Genomic DNA, 17,464 nt, shown 5'->3' on the forward strand with positions numbered 1-17,464 from the left:
AGACTACAAAACACAGTGGAAGTAGTATTTGCCCTTGGTTGAGTTTGCTTACAACAATATAGTGCATAGTTCCACGAGCAAAGATCCATGAGGTGGTTGAGAGTGGCAAGAAGGTACCACCTATTCTGCAAACTAAGAATAAGATCTTTAAGGCTAATCATTGTGTGGAAAACTTGGATGCAACCTATGCAAAGATAAAGTATGCACTTCAAAGATCGCAAGAAAAGTAAAAGAGGGTAATTGATCGCCACAAATGTGCTTTCCAATTTACAGTCAACAATTATGTATTACTGCATTTTGAAAAGACAAGGCTGAAAAAGATGAAAGGAAGAGAAAGATTGTATCCGAATTTGAGTATGAGATACTATGGGTCCTTCTAGGTGTTGAAGAAGATCAACGATGTGGCATACCGGTAAAAATTACCTTCACATTGGCGGATATACAATGTCTTTCATGTAAGCTTGTTGAGGCCTTGTCATGGTGATGTGCCAAAGGATATGTCTATTGAAATTCAACCTGAGGTTGAGAAGCTAGATGAGATTTTGATATCCGAGCAGATTTTGGCACATAAGAAAAGAAAGGTCAAAGGTAAAGTTTCTAGGAGATACTAGGTGAAATTTCAAAATTATTCACCAATGGATGCCAAATGGATGGAAGAGGATGACTTGGTAGACCATTCTCAATTGTTGCAGCTTTATCTAGATGCATTTCAATTAGAGCCGACTTTAGTTCAAGCTCCATTAAGTTCAGCAAAGCAAGGGTCCAGAGTATTGCCTAATGCTCAAGGGGGAGGTAGCACTTCCACTCCTCCAGTTATGAACAACTCTCATATGTAGTGGATCTCTGATGTATTCAACATGCATCCAAGGTACTATGTTGATAATATATTTGCCATGACGTCACTACTTAGTGTACTGGTTACCGTGAGATATATACAGATGAGAATGAGTTTCACCCGACCACTAGAACTATACTTTTGTATCAGCTTATGATCAATTTGGCATGAATTTTGCCCTAATTTTGAGACAAAAATCCTGATCAGTTTTTTATCAACTTAGAACCCTTCATGGTCACTTTTGGATCAGTTTTACATCAATTTTTGCATTAATTACTGGTCGGTTTTGGCAATGAGTTTATGATCAGTTTGGGGTCACATTTGCAACAATTTGTGATCAACTCTCGGATCAGCAAGTGATCAATTTATGATTAAATTATGCTCAATTTTCAATGGTTTACATCTAGTTCCATGGACAACAAGATATGTTATGTGCCACTGATGTTTTAGCCATGATTTAAGCTTGGTTATACTATCCTATGGTTTGGTTTTACCATATGAGTTAGGCTCATGAGAAATAGACATGTCACACGATAATTTGGCAATGTTTTTGAGATTCTTTGAGAGTCTTATGTTATGTTATGATTGGTTGGTCATTTTCAGCATGTGTTGGTTATATGAAATGGTTGAGCAATAGTGCGCAATGTTGTGTTAACTATGATATCTTGTGGAAATTCCAATCCACTTTTTTACTTTTGATACATCTGGCAATGCAATTGAGAACATTTGTAAGAATTTTAAGGGAAACATGTATTTTTGAAACCTCACTTAACATGTGGATTAATTTTTAATCACATGGTTAAGTAAATGTTGCACATGTGAGGTTTAACTAGGCTTAGAGTAATTCTACGAGCCCATGACCCGAAGAAATCACGGGATGTCAAAGGCAAAAGTTGCCATAAGTTATGCCACATAGGAGGTACTTTGTGGTATCTGGTGCCAATTACTAGCCTAGGTTAATCATTTGCCCATAAGTGTTAGTCGGTGACACTAGAGAAGTAACATTTAATGGTACCTAACCCAAATCTGATGGTCAAAGATGACGTACAGACACTCAAAAATGGAAGTTCCCTAGCCAATTTAATTATTGGTCAACCACATTATTTTTCTGGGCAACAAAATAACTATTAGATTAATTCTCAATATTTAAAGGCTGAAAATTAAATAATATTTCGTAATTATAGATGCTAAAAAAACCATTTGGGAAGGCTACCACTTGTCAAAAAAGCCCATGTAAGACTGAAGACATCTTTACAAATTGGACAGAGGTATTTTTAATCCATTCAGTTTGCAAGAGAGAGGGAGAAGATGCTGCTAGTCTGATCTGCAACCATTGGAGGACCTTCTGAGCCAGTTAGGGACAAGAGAAGACCAATCAACAGCAGGTACAAGACAGCAACAGTAAATGACTGATTTTCTTCAACTCTTCGTGAACAAAGTCATGAATTTTCTCTCTCCTCAACATTCTCTCCGATCTCCCAACCTTTCTATAGCCTTGCTCCGAAGATCGCAGCATTGAGATAACCAGAGGCTAAGAAATTTCAGGTTTTTCTGCTGTAAATCCTAACTATAGTAGAAATTAGGGTTTAGCAACAACTTCAGGAAGCGTGCCAAAAATTGGAATATCCAAGACTTGGATTCAACAGGATGAAGCTGTTTTCAATCAAATTCAAGTGGAGGGACCAACAAATCAATGAATTTGGGGCATTTTCCATCTCCATCAAAGCAGGTGAAGGCTAATTGACTACTCAAATCAAAGGGGCAAATCAAATTGAGAAGACTTGCTGGTCATTTTGGACAGCAAGGGGAGTTGGAATACCGAAAGGGATTGGGAAAATCCCATTATACATCAACTTCTTCTTCAATTAAGTTAAAGAAATACCGAAAGAGGATCCAATTTTGGAGCCAACAAGATGTTCATTGTCCAAGATTGTAAGTTAATTTACATTTCTCAGTTTTGTAATAAATGTTGTTGTAACTAGGTTGTAATCGGGAAATTACCACCCATCCACAGAAGGAAGGCTGGTTTCAAATGGCCTAGAAATGCACACAGGACGACACCGACAAATAAAGAAAATGTGCCTAAACTGCCAGAGCTCCTATGCCTCCGTCAGACTCTGACAAGAGCTCACAACCAGGAGATGACAAACTAACATGACTAATACAAGTAAGCTAACAACCCCTCCAAGATCCTGGGAGGGTCTAAAGACCCAACAACCCCATGTGATGAAGCATGAAGCATAGAATCCTTGGGCAAAGACTTCATGAAGAGATCTGCTGTGTTGTCCTCTGTGGGACATTAGGCTACTACCAACTCGAAATCCACAATCCGCTCTTGAACATAGTGGTATTGAACCTCAATGTGCTTCGTGCGAGCACGAAACAGAAGGTTCCTCGCCAAGGCTAGAGCACTCTGATTGTCCACACATAGCTCCATAGGTCCTAGCTAAGGAAAGCCTATCTCTACCAATATGCAGCAAAGCCAAATCGCCTGCATAGCTATAGAACATAAGGCACGATACTCTACCTCTGTAAAAGAAAGGGCCATAGTAGGCTACTTCTTGCTGCTCCAAGAGATAGCTCCTGATCCGAGGGAGAAGACATAAATTGTAGTGGAAGTTCGAGAATCCAATGAAATAGGCCGACAATCGGCCATACCAAACTTCAAGAGAAGCTCAGAAATGTATATGTGCTGCAAAACAAATATTCCCTATGCCATCTGATAAATCTCTAATCCAAGGAAGAAGTAAAGAACCCCTAGATCTCTCATGTCAAACACCTATTGCAAAATCTCCGGAGTACAATCAACCTCTAGAGTATGGCTCCCTATAATGATGAGATCATCCACATCGAAGATGAGCAAAATACACTTGTCACCCTCAATCTAGAAGTATAGGTTGGGGTCATGAGCTAATCGATGGAAACCACTCTAAAAAAAGAATCGATCAATCCTCTTGTACCAAGCTCGGGGAGCTTACTTCAAGCCATAGAGGGCCTTCCGCAATCAGTAGACATGGTTCTCCTTCCCCTTCAATCCATGTGATATACAGGCCAAGGGCGAATAGTATACATCCAAGACGTAGTTGCAAAAGTCTCAAAATAGTCCAAACCCTGCCCTCTAAGCAAAACCCTTGGCAACAAGCCCTTGTGCTTGTATAAGGAACGATCTACAAGGTACTTGGCCTTAAAGACCCATTCATACCTATCACCTTTCGCTTCAGAGGACGCGGAACCAACTCCCAAGTCAAGAGACAGCTCAAAGGCGAGCAGAAGAGTCACAGGCAGGCCCGTGTGCTGGAGAGACAGTTGATTGGTGCAGCAACTAACAACGACTGCAGGTGACGATTGACCAGCGTGGTCCAGCAGACGACAGGCAGCAAGCGTGACAGGCAACAGCGGGGCTCACGGAGAAGACCAGCGGGCAGCGACCAGAACATGGAGCAGGCGTGGTAACGACTGCAGCTGCTGACAACGACTGCAGTGGACCGCACGGGACCAACGGGCGGGCGCTGACGAGTGCGACCAGGTGCGGCGGCAACTTTGCAGGCGACAGGTCACGATGACTACGGCTGGTCAACGGGAACAAATCCGTCATTTTCCCTTTACAAAATTTTAACTTTTTCAAAGGTATCCTGCAAACAAGTCCTTTGCCCACCGATGGGCGTTCGTGTATGTAGGCACAGTCAGGATTTTGGGCAAATTAAGGCCCGAAACTTTGGGGCTTTTCCTGAATTTGGGGATCTTAACGTAGAACTGGACAATCTGACTCAGAAATTGCAAAGTCGGTGCACATTTGCCCGAGAATTTTGGGGCTTTTCACATTTTAGTGAAATTCTTTCAATTTCACTAAAATTAATGCATAGACTTGGAAAATTTGGGGATTTGTCCAGATTTGGTGCGAGTAAGATGCAACAATGATATCTGTCTCCAAAATTGTAGGAATTTGTGACATTTTGTCCTTGACATTTGGGGCTTTGAATGTACATGCGCAAATTGGGCTGAAATTAACCCGATTTCTCGACATTGAGGCACATTGGACCCCGTTCAATTTGGGGCTTTTGCAGTTTAAGCAAAATTTGTGCAACATTTGGTCATTTTATGTACATGCACGTTGAATTCCGCGCCATTTGGACATTAACACTTGGTAAAATTTGGGGGTTTTTGCTGAAATTGTTCTATTTTGGCGAAATTGGGCAGTTCTATGCATGACAGAGGAAATGCAGATGTGTGTTTGACGCTTTGAGCACAAAATTTTGGGGCTTTTGACCGTTCGTGTCAAATTTTATGCTCGTAGGTACATGTACAACAGAAATTGCAGCTGAAATTTTGGGATTTCTCATGTAATGTGATGCACATGCCCTTGGAACAGCTGTAATCAGTTGGATAATGCTGTAGCACTTGTCTTGGCGCTCCTGAAAATTTAATTACAGATCTGAAATCTGTACTTCTGCGTGGTCATTTATTGCTGATCGGTACTTGTTTGTACCTTGGTCACTCAGGTGACAGTTTGGGCTTGCATTTACTGGTTTTTTTGTCACATTTGGGCTGAAAATCATGGCTGGCAGCAATGACAGCAGTAATCTGATGCACATAAAGAAGCTTGAAGGTGCACACAATTTTGCAGTTTGGCAAAAGCGATGCTACAATATCCTGTTACAAAAGAAGCAGGCAAAGCCGATCAAAACCGAAGGGGCAAAACCCGTGGACATGGATCAGGATGATTGGGATGAGTTGAATGAGCTTGCACACTCAACCATAGAGCTATCAATTTCTGATGCCTTGCTGTTCAACATTGAAGGTTTGGATTCTACATATGCTATATGGACTAGATTGGAAGAACTGTATGCACAGAAGAGTGCTACAAGCAAAGTGTATTGGCTGAAAAACCTTATGGATTTGCGTATGAAAGAAGGTACAGCAATGTCTACTCGCTTGATTGAGTTTAACTCCATTTTCAGCCAACTGGTTGCCTTGAAGTTCATGATTAATGAGGAATTTAAGGCTATTTTCTTGCTTTGCACTCTACCAGAGAGTTGGGATACATTCAGGACTGCTATGAGCAATTCTAATGTAATCCTTTTATATGCCGATGTAGAGAGTGCTCTACTTATGGAAGAGATGAATCGGCAGAACAATGCATCCAGTAAGTCTTCCAGTGCTTTGCATACTAGGGGCAGATCACAGCAAAAGGGAAAATATGATGGCGAGGGACGTAGTAAATCACGTGGCAAAGATGTTGAATGCCATCATTGTGGCAAGAAGGATCACTTTAAATGTGACTGCTACAAATGGAAGAAAGAGAAAGAAAAAGGCAAGAAGACAGATGATTGCAAGGAAGAGAAGAAGGACAGTCAGCCTAAGAAAAGCAGTGTAAAAATTGAAGAGGTGAATGTAGTCACTCATGACAGTGACAGTGAGAGTGATATACTCTTTGTCTCTTCACATTTTGGTGCACATACTTGACTTGCAGATACAGATGATGACATGCATACCTGGATTCTTGATTCACCTGCTTCTTTTCATGTCACCCCTCATCGTGAGTGGTTTTCCGCATATACAGGGGGTCAACATGGTGTTGTCCATCTTGGGGACAACAATGCATGTGAGATTGCAGGTATTGGCAATGTGCAGTTACAGTTTCAGCATGGCTCTGTCTTTACACTTCAGCATGTACGGCATGTACCTCAGCTCAAGAAGAGCTTGATTAGCACAAGGCAGCTAGATGATGATGGTTTTCATACCACCTTTGGTGATGGAAAATGGAAGATCTGTAAGGGATCTAGGGTTATTGCCAAAGGTTGCAAGAGTGATACGTTGTATCCACTTCATGTATCTAGTGTGCGTGACCATGTTGTTGCTGTAATCGAGCAACCAAGTGTTTCTTTGTGGCATGGCCGGTTGGGACACATGAGTCAAACAGGAATGAAAGTGCTTTCTCATTTGGGTTACTTGCCTTGTCTCGTTATGCTGATTTTGAGCGCTGTGATCATTGTATTTATGACAAACATGCACAGACTTCTCACAAAAAGTCTCTTTCTTTGAAATATTCTCCTCTAGAGTTAGTACATTTAGATGTATGTCAAATGCCAGGATTATCTTTAGGGGAAAGAAATATTTTGTCTCCTTTGTCGATAATGCTACATGGAAAGTATGGGTTTACCCTATTCGAAGCAAGGATGAAGTGCTTGAGAAGTTTAAAAAATTCTTGGCATTGGCTGAAAATCAGACAGATAAGACACTTAAGTGTCTTCGCTCTGACAATGGTGGGGAATATGTGTCCAAGGCCTTTCAGGCATTTTGTGACAGCAAAGGGATAAAGAGGGAGCTCACTGCCCCTCATAATCCACCCCAAAATGGAGTTGCAGAGCGTATGAATCGGACCATACAGAATAAGGTCCGTACGATGGTGTCTCATGCTGCATTACCCCATGGTTTTTTAGCAGAGGCTGTTATGACAGCCGTTCACTTGATTAATCGGTCACCAAACAGGTCTTTTGGGGAGGGGGGGTTTTCCCCAAGAAGCGTGGTCGAGCAAGCCACCTTCATATGCTCATTTGAAAGTGTATTACTTTCCTTTTCTCGGGATTACTCAAACAACCCGAAAAGACTGAGAAGGTCCGTAGGGTTGTATTCCGGAAAGAAATACCTTTTGGACAGCAAAATGTGCCCCTTGTACAGCAACAAATACCTGCTGTAAATGAACCTGTAAATGCAGGAAATGATGCTGGAAATGATCAACCAGCTATTGCCCATGAAAACAATTGGGGTTCCATTGCCTCCATATGTGAAACTCAGTGCAGAGGACAGACCTACATCTGATGATGAGAAGGCTGAAATGGCCAAGATACCATATGCTTCAGCTGTTGGCAGTTTGATGTATGCTATGGTTGCTATGCGTCCTGACATTGCCTTTGCAGTGGGAGTGGTTAGCAGATACATGGCAACCCCTGGCAAGAAGCATTGGGATGCAGTGAAAGGTATTATGAGATACCTCAAAGACGCAAAGGAGTTGTGCATCTGCTTTGGAAAGCAAAAGGCATCTGTTGTTGGCTTTACAGATGCAGACTATGCTGGTCATGCGGACTGCAAGAAGTCCACTTCTGGGTATGTGTTTACTTTCACAAGAGGAGCAGTCTCTTGGATCTCCAGGCTACAAAAGTGTGTTGCATTGTCTACTATAGAGGCAGAGTATGTGGCTGCCACTAAGGCATGCAAGGAGGCTTTATGGCTTTCACATCTGGTGGGAAAACTTGGCATCTCAGAGTTACATGTTCTCCATTGTGATAGTCAGAGTGCTATCATGCTAGCACGGAATCCTGTCTTTCATGCAAAGACAAAGCACATACAAGTGAAGTACCACTTCATTAGAGATGTACTTGACAACAAGAGCATTGAGCTTGTCAAAGTGCATACAGATGATAACCCTACAGACCTTCTCACAAAGGGTCTTCCAGCAGAGCGGTTTGCTCATTACTGATAGATGATGGGAGTTGGATAGATATATTTATTTCAGCTTTGTACATACTTAGACTTAGCTGATTTTTTTCTCCTCTTAAGGCACATTGCCTTTAGGTGGGAGGTTGTTGGGAATAAAGGACCATCGTGCCTTTTAAATGTACACGGGTGTGAACACACCCTTAGCACATTGTACTTTTATATATACATCTATCTAAAAACCTAAAGTGGTACACTCGTCATTGTACCGAAAAACGTGTTCACTCTCTACTATGCTCTCTCGCACTCTCTCTGTCTCTCTCACTGCGCGTAACCACTGTCTACCTCGATCTCCATGCCTAATCAATTCCTACAAGTGTGCGACGAAGAAGTAGAAGTAGTCGCATCTGCCAATGGTGGTAGAGAAGCCAAGTAGAGGAAGGAGGGGGGGAGGGGAGGGGTCTAAAGACAAAGGGTGCGAAGGGACAAGAGGAAGGAGGGGAGGAGGGAGGGGGTCTAAAGACAAAGGGTGCGAAGGGACAACATCGAGGAGAGTAGAGGAGCTGAGGGTGGGAGAGAATCAGGCGATGACAAAGAATCACCTGCAATAGAACCATTAGTTGGATCCTCAAAGACTGAAGCCTCATCGAAGATCACATCCCTACCCACCTCAAGTTTTCGTGTCGTCGGGTGGTAGAGTCAAAAGCCCTTCGTGGCAGTGTTGTAGCCCACAAAGATGAGCTTCCTTAACTTCAAGCCAAGCTTTGTCTTCCTCTTCTTCTTGTCCACATGGATGAAAGCATGCAAAAATGAGATACAGAAGGGTTTCGACCAAAGAAAGCCTCATAAGGAGTCAAGTCCTGTAATGCAAAAGTCAGGGAGCGGTTACGAATGTGAACCGCAGTAGCCACCGCCTCACCCCAAAGGATATGAGGAAGACCCCAATACTCCAACATTGATCAAGCCATCTCTAGCATAGTCCGATTCGCGCACACCACCACACAATTCTCCGAAGGTGTATTCGGATGGGTTTACTCCACTCGAATGTCGTGATCCCTCCAAAACTGAGAAAAGAGGTTAGAAGTAAACTCGCCACCATAATTTGCTCATATGCCATGAACTTTGAAAGTACTTTCTCTCTCCACAAATACCTTCCACTCGCAAAAACAGGAATACACGTACTCCAGAAAATAAGGCCACACATAACACTAAAGTCATCTATTATCAATTTGGCCTTCCCAAGGGAGACCATGCAGATAGGTCTGCAAAGGTCCGTGTGAACCAACTCAGGCAGTGTAGAAGCCCTCCTAGTGGCAACCTGAGAATGTGGTTGCTTGTGCTATATGTCTCTCGAACAACTAGGGTACAAAGTGTAAACAGGAAGGAAATTAGGAAGACCCTCCACCATCTTTTTTCAAGAAGCATGTCGAATCGCATCAAAATGAAGATGACCATAACGAGTATGCCAAAGCAACCCAAGCTCTCTCTCTCTCTCTCTCTCTCTCTCTCTCTCTCTCTCTCTCTCTCTCTCTCTCTCTCTCTCTCTCTCTCTCTCTCTCTCTCTCTCTCTGACAAGTCGTTTTCGTCGGACAGCTCCACGTCAGGTCGCAATCCCGTTCCGCCAACAACGCCTGCTAGCAAGCTCCTACCTGTCGGCCCTGCCGTCAGATCCCTCGCCATCCCACAACCCCTCGTCACCCGCACCACCTTAGCCCTTCGTCGCCTGCTTTATTTGCGCCACCTAACGCCAACCTCTCCCGTCATCCATTAGCTCCCCACCCACCACTTTGCAGCCCCCAGTTCCCTACTGCCATCTCCTAGTCCCACAGTCCCTCCTGTTGCAGGCAGTAAACCTGTCGTGAAATGGTTGTTCCTCACATACACTGAAATGGTTGTCCTCTATTCTGAACTTTGAATCGAGCTCCCCCACATGCCCAACACAACAAGACAGAGTTCGCCCCCAAAATGGAGAAGGTCCAGATACAGCAAATGATTACCAATGCCATCAACAAAGTCAAGGAGTATGACAACGGACTGAGCATAGTGAACAGGCAGCTGAACGATAAGATTAAAAAGTTGGAATTGAATATAGAAGCCCAAGATGGGGAGATTCAATCACTTAGGCAACTACTGACTAACATTCAGCTCAGCCCCAAGCTAGAGGAAGGAGAAATTCAACCTAGCATGACCGAGGAGCTCACCCGCATCAAAGAGGAAGTATAACAACTCCAAAAAAAGGAGACAACTGGGCAGAGATGCTCAAGAAAACCCAACAGCAAGTAGAGGAGGCGGAGCAATGGATTCAAATTGCAAAGAAGAGGAAACACCTAGCACATGCACCTACAACAACCATAATCAATGACACGTTGGAGGAGGAACAAAAAAGGAAAATGAGAGCACTCCATGTTCGAGTGACGGGGCTGAGATGCATGAAAAGTGGGTGAGGACACCAAGGTGCTATACACGTTAATGAATATCAAGAAAGACACACGTCTCCACTTGGAGAGTGGGCAAGAAAAGCACAGGAGGGGAGAGCTCAAAAGAGCGTGCACTCATTCTCCGCTTCCCCACCATGGAGGCTAGGAGAGACTTCCTAGCTCAACGCCGTACATTGAAGGGGACCGGTGTGTTTTTGGGTGATGATCTCACACCAATCCAACTAGCCCACATGAGGGAGTGCATGCCAAAAATTAAGGCAGCCAGGGAGGGGGGCAAACTCGCCTTCTACAGAGGAGGGATAGTGGTAGTCATGGAGAGGCCACAAATGATGGTGTGAGACCTATGGGACCAGCCTCGCAGTGGCAGTTTGGAACTGTAATGGAGCCCTCCGATTGGATGTGGGAGCTTTTGAGGAGACATTCAGAGGGAGAGATATAGTGTTCTACTCAAAGACACATCAGGGACCACATACTACACTTCCACGCGTGACACGCTATAGGTGGGAGTCAGCTTGCAGGAAGGAGACACGCACAGACCACAGTAATCGCAGGTCGGGAGGAGTGCCAATGTTATTCAGGGAGGAGCTACAGCAGATGATCCAGGTAGTCTGCAGAGATGAGCAGGCCAGATACATGTGGGTGAGAGTGCATGGTGAGAAATGCACTTTGTATGTTGCCATATGCTATTTCCCCCTATGACGTCCCAATACGCCCCACCCAAGGGGCAATCACCATATGTGGTTTTAGATGAGGATATTTGGGAGTTCTCAAAGGAGGAAGAGGTTATCTTACTAGGAGACTTTAATGCCAGGACAGCCTCCCATCAAGTGTCTTTCTTTGATGCATCTGAGGAGATGCTACAGGAGCAGGATGTGTCAGAGCTACAGCTAGAGAGGACATCTCAGGATATGGGGGAAGTCACCGAATATGGGAGATACCTTGTGGAGATGGGCACAGCACACAGGTTGGCCATTCTCAATGGCATGGCTAGATACCCCCTATCTGGCGCCTTCACATGTTATCCTCACCGACACGGTGCCAGCACAGTAGACTATGTTATTGCCCCACCGATGCTAATATCTCACATCCACGACCTCTCAGTATCCCCACGTCTTCTCGGAGTTGCAATGGATCATGCCTACCTACCATTCACCATCGACCTCCAATTCACTGACACGCAAATCCATCATGCAGCTCACCGACACCCGAGATACCTCTTTTCCAGAGAGACAGAGGATATCTATGAGGTAGAGATCCTTAAATTGTTACATGATGCAGACCTCGACGTTCCATTACACACGCTGACTCAGCAGTTCAGTGAAGCCCTACACATCGTTGCAGGTGTAGCCTTCCCTCACTCACGACCCACACAGAGAGCCTCCACTGGGGTGACACCTCGGAACAGCTGGTATGATGATGAGTGCAAAGAGACCAAAGCGCAGCTACAAAGAGAGATAGCACTAGGGTCCACTACCCACAGACAGGCATAGATACTCTTTAGATGCCTCACATGGTGGAAGAAGAGAACATTCTTGGCTCAGCTAGAGCGAGACCTATATCAGTTATTCTTGAGCCAGGACTCTAGAGAGGCTTGGAGGCTTTACAGAGAGCATTGCCCGACCACACCTATTACATCCATCATTGTATGGGAGGAGTATGCAACTAGTCTTTATACTATGGAGGGTCAGCCATCTCTTCTTCACCCACTTGAGCCTTGTCCAGAGGCCACCACTTTCTTTACAGAAAGTAGGGTCCGAGAGGCCATTGACAGACTTAGTAGAGAAAAGGCACAAGATCATGACGGATTAGTAGCCGGATTAGTAGCCAAGCACTTGATCCATACTAGAGATTTGGTGGCAGGATTCCTAGCTTACATGTTTAACAGATCCATGTGTGAAGGCCTACCAGAAAGCTGGAGCACGAACACTATTATGCCTATCCTCAAGTCAAGGGACCCTACTCTACCCAGTAACTATCGGACTATCATGGTTGGGCATACATTGGCTAAGTTATATGCTTCTATCCTTGAGCATGAGTTAAGAAGCTGGGCAGAGATGTGGGGTCTTAGAGCACAGGGGCAGGTTGGCTTTAGGAGAGGCTTCTCCACGTTGGATCACATCCTCACACTCAGGGTGATCATTGAGGGGAGAAGGGCCCATGGCCAACAGACCTACTGTTGCTTTGTGGACTTCCGCAAAGCCTTTGAAACAGTACCGAGAGACAGGCTAATACATAGATTGCATGCCATAGGAGTACCGAAAGAGCTCAGTTGGGGTATTTTGGCACTATATGAGAGAGTTGTGGCCAGAGTTTGGACACCTGTTGGCCTTTCGACACCTATTTACTCCACCATTGGGGTGAAGCAGGGATGCCCCCTCTCTCCGACATTATTTGGCATGTACATTGATGGGATTGCTGATTATATTTCACATGAAGGAGATAGAGGAGCTCCACTAGCTGGCACTTGGATACCTCTCTTATTGTATGCAGATGACATTGTATTGATAATTGACTCTCCAGAGGGTCTATAGAGACACTTGGATGCATTACACTCCTATACTTTGGACAGTGGGCTTTCAATGAACCTTGGTAAAACCAAGGTGATGGTATTTAATACTACACCACAGTGGGTCTGGAGATCAGCACCTAAATTCACATATGGATCTAAGGAGCTGGAATATGTGGATTCTTATACATACTTGGGAGTCTTATTCACAGGGCCCACCTTTTCTATGCGAGAGGCAGCAGACGCTAGACTGACTCGCGGATACACAGCACTAGGTGGTTTGGAGAGGATGTGCTCACAGGTGCAATTCCAAGAACCCCGCACCAAGCTATGGCTCTTCGATACACTGCTCACATCCACACTACTTTATAGAGTACAGATATGGAGGCCCAGTTTTAACCACCGTAGCAGATCAAGGCGCACTTATGACGGATGGAGGTTGATGGAGAAACCCCTAGTGTCCATGATATCCAGGATGATCTGATGCAAGGCCTCAGTGCCACATGAGATCATCAGAGCCGAGCTAGCAACTACACCAATTGTGGTAGAGGCCCTCACCCGATCGGTCGCATACATACATAGCCTATGGGACTTACCCAGACATAGATATGCACGGTTGGCCCTTGAGTCCTCCAGGCAGCTTGCCAAAGAGGGTGATACTTCATGTTGGTATGCACAGATGTCGGCTTGGTTCGAGCTGCATGGCTTTAGCATGGACAAGTTACCCCCCTTTCAGTACCCCCTTGATGCACCATCTCTCGATCTAAGCAGGTTAGAGATTCGCAAGATCATCAAGATGGATCTTACCCAATTGGATATTAGGCAGACATGGTTGATGCCAGGGCAGGAGCTAGGGACAAAGATGGCTTTCCACTGCGAGCATTTCCTTCATACTACAGATGATGGATTTATTGTTCGCCCGAGATACATGGACACCCACCTTTCCCATGGGATTAGATGTACTATTGGCCAGTTGCACACCTCCTCACATCAGCTAGAGATTGAAACTGGCAGATATAGATCCATCCCACCAGAGGAGCGCATATGCCAGATATGCCAATTAGAGCCAGAAACAGAGGAGTATTATATCTGCCGCCGCTGCCCAATGTATTATGAGGTCCGTGGTCGTTTCCACCGTCTCTTTAGAGACGGGTTTGGACCACTATCCAGAGTCATGGATTTTACCGATCAGCGATGCCTTGGCCTCTTTCTTCTTGAGATACGACGGCTTCGCGACATGCACCTCAGGAGTACAGCTGCTCCAGGACACCGAGGCCCTTCACTAAGGCAGCTCACAGACTACTTTGCAAAGGAGACTCAAAAGACTTCAATACAGTTACAGCCACAGTCCACATGAGAGCCTCTCTCACCGCCACAGTCCACACACAAACAAGGAGTACTGATTGATCGAGCCATTCAGCTTAGCCGATCTAGACGTCCTAGGCCTTGACATAGACACCGACGACACCTTCATAGGCGGATATAAGGGATTATTACTCGGGCTAGAACTAGGCTCTCCATACCCACATGAGATTGCACCATTTGGAGCTCATTGCTACTAGATAAAGCTTTATGTTTTACACATAGCCATAGTTAGTTTCCTTTCTTATTTTGCTTTGTTGATTGTAACTCATGGTCTCATAGGTCATTTTGGCCTTTTGTAGACATTAATATATCATTTCATTTCTCTCTCTCTGTGGCTCTTGCTCCTTCCACCATAGCTCTTGCTTCCACTCACGTGCTTCCACTCCAGGCTCACTGCCTTCAACTAGTATCACAATCATTCCACCTGCATTGAGGAGCTCTTCCCCTTCAATTTGTTTCAGCATATGAATACCTACACCAAATCATTTTAGGATAGCTATGAATCTTTCACTCCAAGGTATGCACTGAGCTCCATCTCATCCCGGCTTCTTCCCATCACTTGAGGCTTGTTCCACAACTTCCCTATGATATATTGGAGCTTCCCTTGTGCCTCATTTGGCCCAGCAATAGCAGCAGACCACATCAGCAAATCAGCGTGATTTGCACCTGTTTGCAGGCCCCCATCTCTGATCAGTTTGATCATCATCTTCAGTTCCTGAGCTACTCAACACTCGGGGGCATTAACTTGTCATTGTACTCGATACTTTGGGACTGAGTTAAGACATCATTTGAGGCTCCCAGGATTAGTCATTGTCTCCCAGTTTATGACAGTTTGCTGTAATACAGTTCAAGACAGCGCTTACCTCATTGCCTGAAGTCACTTATGCTTTTCAGAATGTCTATTTAATGCTGGATCACTTGGGGATGCTATGTCAATGTTATGAGAGGCTATTGAGCTGATTTGAGCACAATTTTGGCTCAGTTTTCTCAGAGGTTTCCTTGCTGTAATAACAGGGCTGAATGTCATTTATATAGGAAAAGCTTATACCTATTGCTACTTGATGCTACCAAGGTTATCTATTGAATGTATCAACACTTTGGCTGTCATGTATGCCCATTGACATGTTTATGACATTTTCTTAAGCTGAGATTGGAGCTTGGATGCTTCAACACTGGCAGTCATTCATTTCATTGGATGCTATTGGATGCTACATTCACGGGCTTGAAGATCTTTACTGGGCTTGATGCTCTCGACCTATGTTGCATGTATCTTGGATGTTTGGATGCTATTTACTTGATGTTTTGAGCTTTGCTTGCTCATTTAGCATTTGACTTCTATTTCAGTGGGAGCTAATGGCTTTATGTATTGAACCGCTTACTTGACATTGAAAGTTCTATTGCACATTGGATTGTAATTGAGCTTGAGCTCTTTATAGTGTGAGAATGGGATCTTCACTTCGTGCCTATGCTATCTTCATGCTGTATGTATGCAATGGATGCCTAGTGGGATGACCTGACATTTGTCTTTGGGCCAGCACCTACCTTTGTCAGATTGTTGTCAATGATGCACACACCTGACATGGCTATGTATTGAGCTTTTGTTACTATTGCTCAATCAATTGTGCCTTTGGCAGGTCTCTTCTCTTTCTCGTGAGACCTACTACATGCATAATTGTTGTGCCATTGGATGTATCCCCCCCCTCTAACACTCTAAGGCTGACAACTTTGGGTATTGGTCACATGATTGCTAACTGCTAGTTATTCGTACACACCTGCATTGTGCTGGATATCCCTAGCAATTCTAGTTTGCAGTTTATCAATGATAGCCCATGCTTGGCTTTAATTTCTTCTTGCTGCACTCTATTTTCAGCATGCTGTAATTGCAGTTCTCTGCACTGTTTATGAGAGCAGTTACCTTTGCCTTGACAGTTTCTTAACTATTGTTTGTGGACAGCTCATTATTTTGTCAATACCTCTTGTTTCCAACTTGATTTCGCAATGGTTTTTGGCCTAATTTGCAAGGTATTGCAGCAGTCCTGCATCTCAATGTATGGGCTGAAACAATTGATGGACCTTCGCATGAAGGGACTTCTATGTTTGCACACTTGAATGAGTTTCGCTCCATCATCGACCATTTAACTTCTCAGGAGATTGAGTTCAAGGATACTTTGCATCTTTTATTTTTGCTTGGTACTCTACCTAAGTCGTGGGACACTTTCCGTACTGCTCTATGTGCTAAGAATGGGCTGAAATTGCAGGATGTTGAGAGTGCCCTCTTGATAGAAGAGGTGAAAAGAAAGAATGTGGATACTTCCCATACGTCACATGCATTGACTATGAGAGGGCAGCCGGATGGCAATAGTTGTGGTAGAGACTCTAATAGGCCTTGGTCTAGGACAAGTGGAGTCTTGCAATAAGTCCCATGGTCTAGTCTTACTCATTATTGTGGGAAACCAATTCATATTTAGCTACAGTGCCATAAAATACACAGAGACAAACGCAAGGAAAAGGGAAAGGGTAAAGTGCATGAAAAGAATGATTGATGATCACAGCATTGTGCCTAACAAGTCTAGTGTCAAGATTGAGGAGATTAATGTGGTGCAGCCTGATGTATCTGATGATCTTATATTCCAACCTCTTCTTTGAATGCTTCACATCTGACTGATGCTCAGTATTGGTTGATAGATTCAAGGGCTTCCTTTCATGTGACCCCTCATAGAGAATGGTTTCACTCCTATCGCAATATGATTGAATATGTCCATTTGGTTAATGACATGGCATTGGAGATAGTTGATATTGGTGATGTCTAGCTGCAAGTTGGTTTAGGCACCATGTTCATTCTTCATGATGTACGTCATGTTCCAACTCTCACGAAGAGCCTTGTCT

General features: G+C 44.2%; 1 protein-coding gene and 2 pseudogenes across 1 annotated transcript in view; 2 read left to right on the forward strand and 1 right to left on the reverse strand.

Annotated features, from left to right (window-relative positions):
- LOC148010123 (peroxisome biogenesis protein 19-1-like) overlaps positions 1 to 17,464 on the reverse strand; it is a 102,484-nt gene that overhangs the window by 65,331 nt on the left and 19,689 nt on the right. The window lies entirely within an intron of this gene.
- On the forward strand, positions 10,378 to 12,197 carry LOC148010124 (uncharacterized; annotated as a pseudogene).
- On the forward strand, positions 12,384 to 14,699 carry LOC148010125 (uncharacterized; annotated as a pseudogene).

The sequence above is a fragment of the Lygodium microphyllum genome, chromosome 30 (assembly GCF_053477565.2).
Source record: "Lygodium microphyllum isolate KBCC chromosome 30, Lygodium_microphyllum_v1.1.10, whole genome shotgun sequence".
NCBI classification, from domain to species: domain Eukaryota; kingdom Viridiplantae; phylum Streptophyta; class Polypodiopsida; order Schizaeales; family Lygodiaceae; genus Lygodium; species Lygodium microphyllum.